Source organism: Hordeum vulgare, chromosome 5H, assembly GCF_904849725.1.
Source record: "Hordeum vulgare subsp. vulgare chromosome 5H, MorexV3_pseudomolecules_assembly, whole genome shotgun sequence".
Classification (NCBI taxonomy): Eukaryota; Viridiplantae; Streptophyta; class Magnoliopsida; order Poales; family Poaceae; genus Hordeum; species Hordeum vulgare.
The window spans coordinates 147257176-147272240 of NC_058522.1; positions in this window are offsets into that span (position 1 = coordinate 147257176).

Below are 15065 nucleotides of genomic sequence, written 5' to 3' on the forward strand. Positions count from 1 at the left end.
CTGCCGGGCAAGTCGGCGTATCCTATCGGCAGATCAAGTTGAATGTGGCTTTTAGCGATGAGTTCAATTACAGGAGTGAGGCATTGATGTTTCAGGTGGTCAAAATTAAGAGTCCTTACCATGCTCTGTTTGGGCGGCCAGCTTATGCCCTTATTATGGCTCAGCCTTGCTATGTGTACTTTAAGCTGAAGATGCCTGGTCTCAAGGGCACCATCACAGTCAATGGGGATCGAAAGATAGCCTAGGAGTGCGAAGAAGGGGATGCCACATATGCTGAGTCGGCGTGCGCTGCCGGAGAGTTAAAGTTCCACAAGGCCAATGTGGACCCAGCTGACATGAGCCCGCTCAAAAAACCAACTGTTGATTCTGAGCCGCCCCTTTAGTTTAAACAGGCAGATGATACCAAACAAGTTGATTTCATCCAAGGTGACTCTTCCAAGCAGTTCACTATTGGGACCGGCTTGGATCCCAATTAGGAAAGCGCGCTCATCGAATTCATCCGTGAGAATCGAAATATCTTTGCATGGTAACCTTCTGACATGCCAGGAGTACCGAGAGAATTCGCTAAGCACCATCTCAATGTAGATCCCAAGATGAAGCGGTTGGTCGGTACCTCCGTCATTTCAATGTGGAGAGACGTAAAGCAATTGGAGAAGAAGTCGCCCGGCTCTTGTCCGCCGGGTTCATCGTCGAGGTATTTCATCCTGAGTGGTTGGCTAACCCGGTCTTAGTTCATAAAAAGAATGGTACCTTTCGCATATGCATCGATTATACAGACCTTAGAAAAGCTTGCCCGAAGGATCCTGTTATACTCCCCCGTATCGATCAAATCATTGACTCTACGACGTCTGGTGAGCGTGTGTGCTTCCTGGATGCATATTCTGGATATCACCAGATCAAAATAGCCAAGGAGGACCAGAAAAAAACAGCCATTATAACTCCGTTCGGTGCTTTTTGCTATGTTTCAATGCCTTTTGGACTTAAGAGCGTACGGGCAACTTATCAACGTTGCATTCAGAATTGTTTGCATAGTCAGATTGGACGTAACGTTCATGCTTATGTCGATGACATTGTAGTGAAATCACAGAAGAAGGAGACACTTCTAGGCGATCTCAAGGAGACATTCGACAACCTTCGGGTGTATCAGATGAAGCTTAACCCGACCAAATGCGTGTGAAAGTTATTGGGTTTCCTGGTGTATGAGTGTGGCATTGAAGCTAACTCGGACAAGATCAAGGCGATAACTTCACTTGGTAAGCCGGCTAACAATAATCAGGTCCAGCGTATGGCAGGTCGTATTGCGGCACTGAGTCGTTTAATCAGTTGTTTTGGCGAGAAGCCCATCCCCCTTTATCAGTTTCTTAGAAAGACGGATCGCTTTGTTTGGACGGACGGACGCAGCTAATGAGGCTTTCGAGGCCTTTAAGAAGCAAATTGCTGAGCCACCCGTCGTGGCAGCCCCGACTGATAAGGAACCATTGCTCTTGTACATTGCTGATAACTCTAAGCGGTGAGTGTAGCGGTGGTTGTTGAATGCAAGGAAGAAGGCAAAGAAAGTCCTCCTCCCTTATCATCCAAAGTAATCCCGTGATGGACAACCCTTTCGTACATTTCAACCATTCCTTCTCGCTCAAATGGAGAGTAATTTGAGGTGTTTTTTAACCATAGCAACGGCCGCGCCATCCTTATCATTCTTTACCCTCGAGTCTCCCACGCCGTGTATTTGGAACCTACCAGAAACTACAAGAAGCAGGACTACACCCACATAATGAATATTCTAGATCATGCTCTCCATGGCTTTAGCTTGAGGGGTGGCCAACTGCAGATGAGGAAACAATGGAACCGCAAGTCAAGATTCGGGCATAAAACTAACTTCTGCTGCATCCATGTCCCGAAACCAAGATGGAACAATGGATTCTACCTCCTCCATCTCATGATGGAGTACAGAAGGGATCACCAAGAGCTTCACATGACAACCAGAAGCGATGATCATATCCACAAGTGGGTAGAATGCCAAGATGAAGCAGATTATAAACTTAGAGATGGCTTATTTTGCATCCATAGGGACATTGCGACTATCATCATGAAATAAGTTTTCGAAGGGAAGGGGATGTTCCACCACATCCCTATATCGCGAGCAGATGTACGAAATCGCATAGGCTTGCAACGACAGGACCTCCCGCCATTCAAGAAGCTAGGGTGCATCCTTGATGATATGGATGGATGGAAATTCTAGTGATTTAGGATTCCGATGATTATGATATGTGTTGGTTGAACTTGTATAATTTCTGTAGCGATGAAACTTTGTGATGTCCATGGTCCCGGCCAAACGTGCCTAACGCTACTATGTTATTTTGGGTACGATGACATGCATACCTCTAGTTAATTGGTTTGTTTAGAATGAAACTATGTTCATTATTTATGTTTACTATATGTTGCATCCATTTGCAAACCCTTTCTTTTCGTGTTGCTCAAGTATATTCTGTTGCATATGACTGTACATTCTATTTTTGAAGATGCATCTCTAACAGGTACCTAGATCCTTGATGGCGAAGAAGAAGTGCTATGTCGTGTAAATAGGGAAGGTACCGGGAGTGTACGACGAGTGGCACGAGTGTCATGCTCAAGTGGAGCGATTCTCAGGCGCCAGCCATATAGGCTTCAAAAGTAAACAAGAAGCAGAAGCTAGTTACTTGAGGTTCATGCTAACACGAGAGAGGAATCATAACCACCGCCTCCTGTAATGCATAGTTTCGCCCTCACTTATAGTGATAGCTCTTCTCATCTATGTCATTGTTTAGATGGATGACGTTGTAGTTGCAAATATTCGAGACATGTCATAACTTGTATGGCTATTTCGATATGATGACGACAGACATCATTTTGTGTTGGATCATGATTATGATGATGACATGATAGATTTGATGAGACTATTTGTATGCGTATGATATGATCAGATTTCTATGTGTATGATATGCTAGAGACTATTGTGTCAAACCCTAAACAAAATTCAATACCACAAAATATGGAGCATAAATAATCAGAAACTAATAACAGTAGTGCGGGTATGGCATTAGTAGTAGCGAGGTCTTAGGAGTAGCTTTCTGTACAAGGGCGCTACAGCTATTTAGCAGCAGCGCGCTTTGCAACACATGCTACTGCTACCCCTAGATATCAGTAGTGCGGGTGGACACGCGCTACTACTAAAGGTTAGCGATAGCGCCACATCAGTAGCGCGACTACGTGCGCTACTAATAAGCATATGACCCGTGCTATTGCTAGGCTTTTCCCTAGTAGTGGTGCATTGCCCTTTCTCACCTCGAGAGTTGGTGCAAACTTCGCAGGTGCATCCAAACCCCGTGATATGATACGCTCTATGACACGTAAGCCTTATTGTATCTTCCTCAAAACAGCCAGCATACCTATATATTATGGCATTTCCATAGCCATTCCGAGATATATTTCCATGCAACTTCCATCGCTTTCGTTTTGTTGACTTGAGCATTCATTTTCATATTGCTTTGCATGATCGTAAGATATCTAGCATGATATTTCCATGACTTGTCTATTTTTTATACCCGTGCCATGGTAGATCATTGCACATCTTGGTACACTGCCACAGGCATTCATATAGGGTGATACTTTGTTCAAGGTATCGAGATGTAATATTGGGTTGTAAATAAATAGAAGTATGTTGATCATCATTATTAGGGCATTGTCCCAGTGAAGAAATGATGATGGTGACTATGATTCCCCCACAAGTCGGAATGAGACTCCGGACGAAAAATGAAAAACGGGGGATGCCAAATGAGCCCACCACAAAAAAAAAGAGAGAAAAGATAGAAGGGGCATGCTAATTCCACACTTGTGCTTCAATGTAGGAGCATGTTTTTTATATGGAGAGTCTTCTATGCACACCGACTTAGTTTTCATATTGAGATTTCATACACTTATAACTCTTAATGCATCTGTTGCATGGCAATCCCTACTCCTCGCATTGTTATTTATTGATGGGCATCTCCATAGCCCGTTGATACGCCGAGTTTATGCGAGGTTTCTTCTTATTTTTACTCCTTTGAAACGTACCACCATATTCTATTCCACCTTTATGTTATATCCATGGTTCATGCTCATGTATTGAGTGAGTAATAAAAAGTTGAAGCGCGTTAAAAAGTGTGATCAAATTTCTTGATTTGACACTTGGGTGCTCATGATTTATACCTTATGCTAGAAAGACCAAGCATGACAGGCTATATGATTTTGTAGGGATTGCTTTCTTTAGCATTGTTATTTTGAAAGGACATGATTGTTTGCTAGTAAACCTGAGTATGGATCTATTTTTGTCAAATGATACACTAATGCCTTGAATCACTTGTATATTAATATTCATGCCATGATTAGATATATGATCAACATTATGCTAGATAGCATTCTACATAAAAAATTATCTTTTTTATCACTTACCTACTCGAGGACGAGCAAGAATTAAGCGTCGGCAGGTTGATACGTCTCCATCGTATATGTAATTTTTTATTGTTCCATGCCAATAATATACAACTTTCACATATTTTTGGCAACATTTAATAAGATTTATTGGACTAACATATTGATCTAGTGCCATGTGCCAGTTCCTGTTTGTTGCATGTTTTTTTTTCGCAGAATATCTATATCAAACGAAGTCAAAATGCGATAAAATATATGGACAATTATTCTGGAATATATCTGATTTTTGGGAGGTGGAATCAACGCAAATGGAGGCTCACGGCCTCCACTAGGTACCACGGTGCGACCCATACCCCTGGCACAGGGTGGTGCTTTCTGGCCACCTCATAAGTCAATTCAGGCTCTTCTTTGAGCGCAGGAAAGCTAATTCACGCATAAAAATCCCCTCAAAATTTCAGCCCGACCGGAGTTACGGATCTGTGGGAATTGAACAAATGGTGAAGGGCTAGAAAACATGAACACAAAACAGAAGAGAACGGAGAGGGAGATCCAATCTCGGAGGGGAATCTAATCTCGGAGGGGCTCCTGCCCCTCCGCTTCCATGGAGGCCATGGACCAGAGGGGGAACTCTTCTACCATCTAGGGGGAGGCCAAGGAAGAATAAGAAGTTGGGGGCTCTCTCCCCTCTCTCCCGGTGGCGTCGGAGTGCCGCTGCGGCAAGGAGCGTGACGACGGTCTACATCAACAATCTTGCCGCCATCAACGCCAACTCTCTCCCCCTCTATGCAACGGTTTAACACATATTTTCCCGCTATAACTCTCTACTTAAACATGTGATGACGAGATCATGTATATACTTCTCTCACCTTGTTGGTTACCCTAAGTGGAAGGTTGAGATGTAGTCAGCAGCAAGTTTGCCCTTACACGGAGACTGTAAGGTTTATAGAACCAAGAGGAATCCTAGGCTCAACAAGTAGGTGTCTTCCACCCTGGCGCTAGCAGAAGACGTGGACCTGCACACACACCAAATAACTTTGCTCCCAACGAGTACAGATAGGTTGTCAATCTCTCCGGCCTTGTAGTTTGCAAAGGATCAAAACACAAGCGGGAAAAGTAATGGTGATTGCAACGGGAAAGTCAATGATGGATGTGTAAACAATGATGGTGATATGGACTGGAGTCACATGATGTTCACTAGTGATGTCTCTCTCCCAAAAGACGATAAACAACTATGCTTGGGTAAACAACTCACACTTGGGCAATTGACAGAATTATGAACGCACTACAGTGCTAATTATGCTACTGGATAGTTAGAGGTTCAATAGTAATGGGCCGTATACCAAGACAAGTAGACCGTTTATTCATCAGAATCTACTTACTAATCATCCACCTTGAGATATCTATCCAAAACATCTCTCCGGTATTAAGTTGTGAGGCCCATCGAGAGTGTAAACTCAAAGCAACGGACGACTGCATTAACGAACTATGTGTAAGGTAAACAATCCTTGTAACTGTGGTCACAAGCACGATTGTTTTCTCCCTGGTAGCAACAACACATCCCCTAGTCTCATGTTTCTCTCCCTCAAGATAGACATTGAGGGGCATGAACCCACAATCATGCATAACACTCTCTCTTGGAGTTACAATCTACAACTCGTCCAAAGCAATAAATAGCAACAAAGAACATGCATGAATCACTAAGGAACATTATATAAAAGGATAATCAAATATATAACTCATAACAATTTGAACATAATTTCATAATCCATGGGATCCCAACAAACCGAGCATAGAAATAGCAAGAGAATTAGATAGATGCCTTGATCATGTAGGGCAGTTCACAAGGACTAACCATTGAATCACAAGATTGGAGAGAAGACATCACATAGCTACTGGTCATGGACCCATGGTCCAAGCAGGACCACTCACAACACGTTCGAGAAGTGTCCATGGCGGTGGAGAAGCTCCCGAAGGTCAATCCTCCCTTTGGCACGGTGCCGTGAAGAGGTCTCCTGACGCTCTCGATCTCAGAAGCGCTGCGGCGGTGGAACATAGAGAAATTCGCGATTCTTGAAGTTGTGTAAGGGTTTCCTCTCGGGACTCTAAATATAGGACAAAGGAGGGCACCGGAGGAGGTGGGGCGCACCCAGGCGGACTCCTGGCGTGGCCTAGGGCCTAGTCGCGCCAACAGGTCGCCTGGGCAGCCCCTGGCCCCCCTCTGGCCCGTCTTCAGTGATGTGGAAGTTTCCGTTGCGTTGATTTTTTATATATTTTTCCTGGATTTTTTCTGGCTTCAAAAAACTGGGTAAAAGCCCCTACAAAATAGACATCAGCACACATAAACTGGCACTAGGTGCACTGAGTTAGTAGGTTAGTCCAAATATGTGTAAAACGATATAAAAGTGTAGCAAAACATATGGCAATGTCACCCAAAAGATCATTGAACAAGCAGAAATTATAAATACGTTTGGGACGTATTAACATCCCCAAGCTTAATTTTTGCTCGTCCTTGAGTAGATAAATGATAACACAAAAACTTATATGGTGACATGCTAACACACATATAAGAACTTCAAAGTAAAGCAAGTAAGATATGCAATTCAATTCAAGATAATAACAAGCAAGAGTCTATATCTAGTATTAAATTTAGCAAAGTAAGAACATAAAGGTGCAAGAGCTCTCGCTGTCCGTGACTCGAATGTCTCTAAATGGTGTTTGCGTGAAAGAAGTGGGAGATGGGTTGAGATCATAAAATATATTTTTAATTGATAACTCAATCTACTAAAATTTCACACTTGGTCTCCTTTGGAATCTTATTTTAACTCATCCCCAGACCACTAGTCAGGCACAAGTCAAAATGATCCTCTCCCTTTCGACTTTGAGCACTCATGCAATGGCTGAGCGTAAGCAAGATATGTTGGCACTTAGGATGGAAAATAGAATAATGTTGGGGAAGGAAGACAAAAAGGTGTGAAAGGCTCACATCAATGAGGACAACCAGAGGCGAGAGAGAGCCAAATGATAGATATGATGTGAGGAGTAGGGATTGCCATGTAACGGATGCACATATGAGCTAAGCTAAGCTCTCCCATGGAACTAGTGGGGGTGCATCCAACTTGTTTGCTCATGAAGACCTAGATCTCATTTAAGGAGGCTCATCATTGGAATATGCAAACCAAGTTCTATAGTGTAAGGGTCCCCACATAGTTATGCATGAATGATAATCTCTATGTAGTACCAATATAGCAATGGAGTACGAGTGTGGATCTTCAAAAGGAATAGTAGTGTTGCCCCTTCTGTCTTTTTATTTATTTTTCTTTTTCTTTTTCTTTTTTTATATTTTTTGTGGCCTCTTTGGCACTTTCTATTTATCTCTCATTTGTCCTATCTGGGATCTTTTGTTTGTCCTCTTTGGGATCTTTTCCTCACTTAAGGGCAATACCCTATGTTTGACATGAATAAAAGAAGATCATCACACTTTATAAGAAGTACTCAACATAAAGACAAGTGAAAACTATCATAATGTATGCAAATGTATGCCTCTGCTTGTGTAGCAGGATATGCAATGATACTAGCGCATCTTGCAGCAATAATTGGGGCAAGGCCCAACTATCATGCGGCTCTACGATCAAGCAAAAGCATGTATCACATGAAGATTAAGTCATGAGATGGTGGATGTTGCATGGCAATGTATCTCGGAAAGGCTATGGAAATGTCTTGATAGGTAGGTATGGTAGCTGTTTTGAGGAAAGATAATGAGGCTTCTGTAGGACAGAGTGTATCATGTCATGGGTTTGCATGCACCGGCGGAGTTTGCACCAACTATCGATGTGAGAAAGGGCAATGCACGGTAGAGAAGAGGCTAGAAAAATATGGCTGGTGGAAGTGCCAACAAATGAATACTCACATTAGTCCGAAGAACTCATACACTTATTATCGGTAACTCTCTATCTAGTTAGAAAATTCGCAAAGAGACAAGTGCCCCGAGGAGGAGTGTTTGGGGGTTTGGTTATCCTTGCACATCCTCGACTCATGGTAACGTGAGGGTACTCTATATATTCCAATCCCTCCAGAGGTTAGCGATAAATTTAGTAGCTAGAGTTCTCAACTAATTTTTAGTTTTTGAAAAACACACAAATTTTCCAAAATATGACACCTATCACTAATAGGCTGAAGCTCTTGGCACCAATAGTCCAAACATTGCTCAAATCAATACCTCAAAACTATTGCAAGTTACTAATATACTCAAATAGCAATCTCAGTTACCTACTCATGCAAGACACACAACTCAGTGCAACGAGCCAACTCTCTAAACAAGATAAGCATGATAACTCAAGAGAGTTCCAAAAGCAACCTAAATAAAAGCTCTTAAAAAGATAAGCATGAAAACTAAGAGCTAAGCATGACAGTAGCTACGAAAAGATAGAGAACACACATAAAAGTTAAGCATGAAAACCTATGTTGTGGTCTAGAGTGGAATGGATTGTGCCTCTCTCCCAAACAAGGTAGGCTAGGTTCAGACTTGTTATGAACAGCAAGAAAAACTAAAAGAAGCTAAAAAGCAAATAGCAGGACGCTCCAAGCATAGCACATAACATATGAAGTGATAAAAATACACCATGGAGATGGACGAACTGATGATTGTTAATAGAGAAGGGGATGCACAGGCGCATCCCCAAGCTTAGATGGTTGAGTATCCTTGAATATTTCTTGGGGAGCATGGGGCATCCTCAGGCTTGAGCGCTTGACACTCTTGTATCTTCTTTCATCATCTTCCATCGCATACTTGAAAACTCCCTTCATATGAAACTCATCATAAGCTGATTAGAGTGGTTAGTACCCTTAATAAAATAATTCATTACCTGCTGGAAATAAAGATATTCATGAAAAGCTACCGCTTCTCATGATTGCCAAAAGGTTTTTGCAAATAAATAGTAAGCTTCCGATTTGCAAAACAATGGAAACGCAAAACATGGCAGAATCTGTGAAAAACAGAACATCAGGTAGTAAATAATTTATTCGGGGCACTTCTGCAACTCAAATCAAAAAACTCGGAATAGATGCCAGAAAGGCTTATATAGAGCATGCTGTCAAAACAATTCAGATCAAAAAGATGATATGCTGATGTTTGGCGATTTTTTTGTCAAGCAGACAGAATCTATTTCTGGACAACATCTCACAATTTTTGAACTTTATTGCAAACAGAGGCTTTAACTTGGCACAAAGCTTAAGAATAAAGATACAATGATGTTGATACAGTACTAACAAGCATCAAGACCACTAAAACAGAAAGTAAAAACAAATTGTGTTGCCTCCCAACAAGTGCTTTCTTGTATGCCTTTGATTTAGGCATAATGCAAGAAGATCAAGTTGTATCAATTGAACCATTATCAAGATCATCAAAGAGCTCTTCGATAATACAACTACTCTTAAGAGGACTCTCAAACAGAGGCTTAATGGCAACACTTCTAGGAGGAAAAGCAAAGGTAGTAAGACCAATTGGAATTTCATTTCTAATTCTATTTAAGAGAGGTATCTCTTCCAAGGTCTTCACAGTTTCAACACCCTTAGCAATAGGTATACTCGTTTTGGGTTGAGGAACCTTGGGTACGTTAACGAACCTAGGTCCCTTCCTTGCTGGGTTTTATACATTTTTAGTCTTGATGGAGGATAGAGTAGTTCCTCAAGATTCAAAAATATCCTCGATCTTATCAATCCTAGAAGGATCCACATCATGGGATTTAAGGGTCTCCAAAGTTTTGTAAATTTTGTTCCTGGAGCTATCAAGTCTATTTAAGTTCCCTTGAATCCTACGATCTACTTCATTAATTTTACTCATGCTTGGCATTTCTAGCTCTATATTCTCAAGTTTACTCATAACATGAGATAAAGTGATATCATCCTTTATGTCAACAATAGGTGGGATTCCGACAAGATTTTCCATAACATTAAGAGCCTCCCCAACGGGAGCTTCCAAGAAATTCCCTCCTATTTCTATGTATAGAACAAACCTATGCCAAGAAGTAATACCAACATGAAAATTTCTAAGCAAAATAGTGGTGGATTGCTTCTTGGTGGCTCTATCCTGAGAATTTTTAATTCTATACCAAGCATGTTTCAAACTTTCTTCAACCCTTTGTTTAAAGGTGAGAGTCTCTCCTTCAGGTGCAACGCTAGAGGCAAAGGATTTAGACATACTAACTAAACAAAGAAAAGTAACTAGTTTTGTTGTGGTTTTTGGTATAAGACTCTAAAGCAAAACCTAAAAAGTAAACTTAACGAGACTAAAAATCAAAGGTAAAGCATAGCGTGCAAATACCATATCTTGAAGACTGGAGTCCCCGGCAACGGTGCCAGAAAACTTTGCTTGATGATGAGATGATGTAGATACTTCTCGCACCTCTTTGGTTACCCTAAGTGGAAGGTTGAGATGTAGTCAGCAGCAATTTTTCCCTTACACGGAGAATGTAAGGTTTATCGAACCAAGAGGACTCCTCGGCTCAACAAGTAGATGTCTTCCACCCTGGTGCTAGCAAAAGACGTGGACCTGCACACAGAACAAATAACTTTGCTCCCAGCGAGTACAAAGAGGTTGTCAATCTCTCCGGCCTTGTAGTTTGCAAAGGATCAAAACACAAGCGAGAAAAGTAATAGTGATTGCAACGGGAAAGTAAATGAAAGAGGTAAATGATGGAGGGGTAAACAATGATGGTGATATGGGCCGGAGTCACATGATGTTCACTTGTGACGTATCTCTCCCAAAAGACGATAAACAACAATGCTTGGGTAAACAAAACACAGTTGGGAAATTGACAGAATTATGAACGCACTCAATGCTAATTATGCTACTTGATAGTTAGTGGTTCAATAGTAATGCGCAGTATGCCAAGACAAGTAGACCATTTATTCACCAGCATCTACTTACTAATCATCAACCGATATCTATCCAGAACATCTCTCCGGTATTAAGTTGTGAGCCCCACCCAAAGTGTAAACTCAAAGCAACGGACAACTGCATTAACGAACTATGCATATGGTCAAAAATCCTTGGAACCGTGATCACAAGCACCGTTGTTTCCTTCCTGGTGGCAACAGCACATCCCCTAGTCTCATGTTTCTGTCACTCAAGCTAGACATCGAGGGGCATGAACCCACAATCATGCCTAACGCTCCCTCGTGGAGTTAAAATCACCTACTCGGCCAAAGCAATAAATAGCAACGGATAACATGCACGAATCACTAAGGAACATAATATAAAAGGATAATCAAATATATACCTCATAACAATCTGAACATAATCTCATAATCCATCGGATCCCAACAAACCGAGCATAGCAATAGCAAGAGAATTACATAGATGCCTTGATCATGTAGGGCATCTCACATGGACTAACCATTGAAGCACAAGATTGGAGAAAAGACATCACATAGCTACTGGTCATGGGCCGATGGTCCAAGGAGTACTACTCACGGCACGTCCCGGAAGCGTCCATGGAGGTGGAGAAGCTCCTGGAGGTCAATCCTCACTCCGGCAGGGTGCCGGAAGAGGTCTCCTCACGCTCCCGATCTCGGAACCGCTGCGGCGGCGGAAGGATGCAGAAATTCGCGATTCTGGCAGTTGTGTAAGGGTTTCCTCTCGGGACTCTAAATATAGGCCAAAGGAGGGTACCGGAGAAGGTGGCCCCAACCCAGGCGGCCTCCTGGCGCGGCCTAGGGCCTGGTCGTTCTAGCAGGTCGCCAGGGCTTCCCCTGGCCCCCCTCTGGCCCATCTTCCGTTATCTGGAAGTTTCCGTTTTGTAGATTTTTTATATATTTTCCCAGGAATTTTTCGGGCTTTGGAAAATTGGGTAAAAGCCCCTGCAAAATAGACATCAGCAGACGGAAACTACACTGGGTGCACTAAGTTAGTAGGTTAGTTCAAATTTGTCTAAAATGATATAAAAGTGTAGCGAAACATATAACAATGTAACCCCAAAAGATCATGGAACAAGCAGAAACTATAGATACGTTTGGGATGTATCAACATGCCGCTTAACACTACATACTATTTCGCAATGATATGTGGTTATCCTATGATGTTTGAATAGATCCGTTTTGTCTTATGGGTTAGTTGTGATAAAATGTTACTGATATGAGTTGTCTGTTGATATGGTGTTGTCCTAAGGTGCCTTCCATGAGGCGCACACGTGAAGGATACACGCTGGAGGGTTTGCAATATGTTCATAATTCTCTTATAGTGGGTCGCGGGCGTGACCGAAACTTACACCCAAGAAATGGATTTGTGTGCGTATGGGAGGAAAGAGGACTTGATGTTTAATGCTATGGTTGAGTTTACCTTAATGATTTCTAGTAGTTGCGGATGCTTGCTAGAGGTCCAATCATAAGTACATATTATCCAAGTACGGAAAGTATGTTAGCGTATGCCTCTCCCGCATTGCACATAATAAGTATTTATCGTGTTATATTCAATTGCATATGGACAATATTTTTCTTGAGTTACACAAAAAGTTTCTAATAAACAACCCCAAACTTTTATTTACTTGCTCTTTTTTTTCCGCAAAACAGTTTCATACTTGTTCTAGGCAAAGTAAGCGTTTGCGAGCGTAGAGTTGTATCGGTGCTCGATAGAACTTGAGATAATATTAATTCTACCTTTAGCTCATTGTTGGGTTCTACACTCTTACTTATCGAAAAAGGCTACAAACATCCCCTACACTTGTGGGTTATCACTCTTCGGCCTGACGCACTGGTCTAGAGATGACATGGTGAGTACCTCCTAGTCCAGGAGACTATCCGCACAGGAGAGGTAGTTCCACCGAAGCGGTACTCCTACTACCAAGAGCGGTACTACCACATATAAGAGGTAGTGTCGCCTCCTACTACCACTCAAGATCCATTGAGGGTTCTATCCCGAGAAACATTGGTGGAAGTGGCGCCGTAGTAACATGTGGTTCTACTGTTGGCAAGTGGTACTACCGCGCTGAACTACTAGCCCGAAACCGTCTAGTCCGCCACGAAAAGTGTCGAGGCCCCAAGGCAGCAGCACAACTCACGACACTGGCCACGGGCACTACCGTCGGAGACAAGTACTACCATGTACGAGGGCATTACTACCACACATAAGAGGCACTACCGTAGCTGGGAGCGGTACAACCGCTGGGATCTTTCCGGACCAAAATTAAGGCAAGGTTTGAGCTCGAATGAAACATGAAAGAAACAAGGGTGCGAAAGAATGTGTACCTGTTGATTCCACCAAAACCTTTCCGATGCGAACCCCCTCTTAATAGTAGGTTTGCCTATGACACAAGTCCAGTGAAAATGAAACGCAGGAAAGAAAACCGTCTTTACTCTAATCCACCGAGGGGCAAGAATAGTTTTAGGCCATATGATAAAATACCTGAAAGGCTTAGTGCACACGATTAGTCCATAAATGCATTGTCATGAATCACCAAAACTACTAGGATAGAAATATTTCGTTACAATCTCCACCTTTTCGGTGGATTGGTTACAACACGTGATTTCACAGATAATATTAAAAGATAGAAAGCAAACCCCAACATCTACAAAATATAGATGGGATCCCCCTAGACGTGTGCACTATTTTAGGTATGCTTTTGAAATGCAAAGTGCACACACTAGGATCAACACCCCCCTATATTTTATAGACATGCACTACTTGCATTAAGTGAATAGGAAACAAATATATATGCAAGAAGTGATATGTGAGCGCTAAATATAGAGCACAAGATTAGCATCTCACAAACTAAGACATAAGGATAATTAAAGGTAGCATATGTCTCACACCATATGATGCGGTCACGCTTGAGTCTCACACACATAAAACAAGCAAAGCAAACTATAAAAGACTTCACGAGAGAATAATACCCAAGCAACAAAAAACACACTTGTGACTCGACAAATCCCTAAAATCTCTCCCCGTTTGGCATCAAGACACCAAAAGGGTAGAGAGGAATACGAAGACCCAGGGTGGTAGCAATTCCGGTGACCATCTTCAATATTCACCGGACTCGGGGTTGTGAGGAACTATGGAAGGTGGAGCGGAAGAGCCACGCATCTCCACATCTGAATCCCACGGCAGTCGCGAGAGATACATGTTTCCTCATCGGTGAGCTTGTCCTCCGAACCACTCTGAATCTCCATGCCAAGATGCGTAGCCATAGTCTTGTGACAACTAATAGTCGCCTTCTCTACAACGTGATCCCGTTACTAACCATATGCCTGCAAACAAAATAGCTTCTTCAACTTCTCCTTGAGCTTCTAAGCACAACATGTCTCAGTAGGAGGGGACGTGAAACTAGGAGCAGCGCCATCCTTGGCCACCTAGTACTCATCATCCTCTTCATCTTCATCCTCCCGCTGATCCATCTCACGAGCAATGTGATTGGCCCACTTGTCCTTCTGCCTCAGTTGTACAACCTTATGTGGGACTGATACGTCTCCAACGTATCTACTTTTCCAAATACTTTTGCCCTCGTTTTGGACTCTAAGTTGCATGATTTGAATGGAACTAATCCGGACTGACACTGTTTTCAACAAAACTACCTTGGTGTTCTTTTTGTGCAGAAATAAAATTTATCAGAACTGGAGGAAACTTTTTGTGA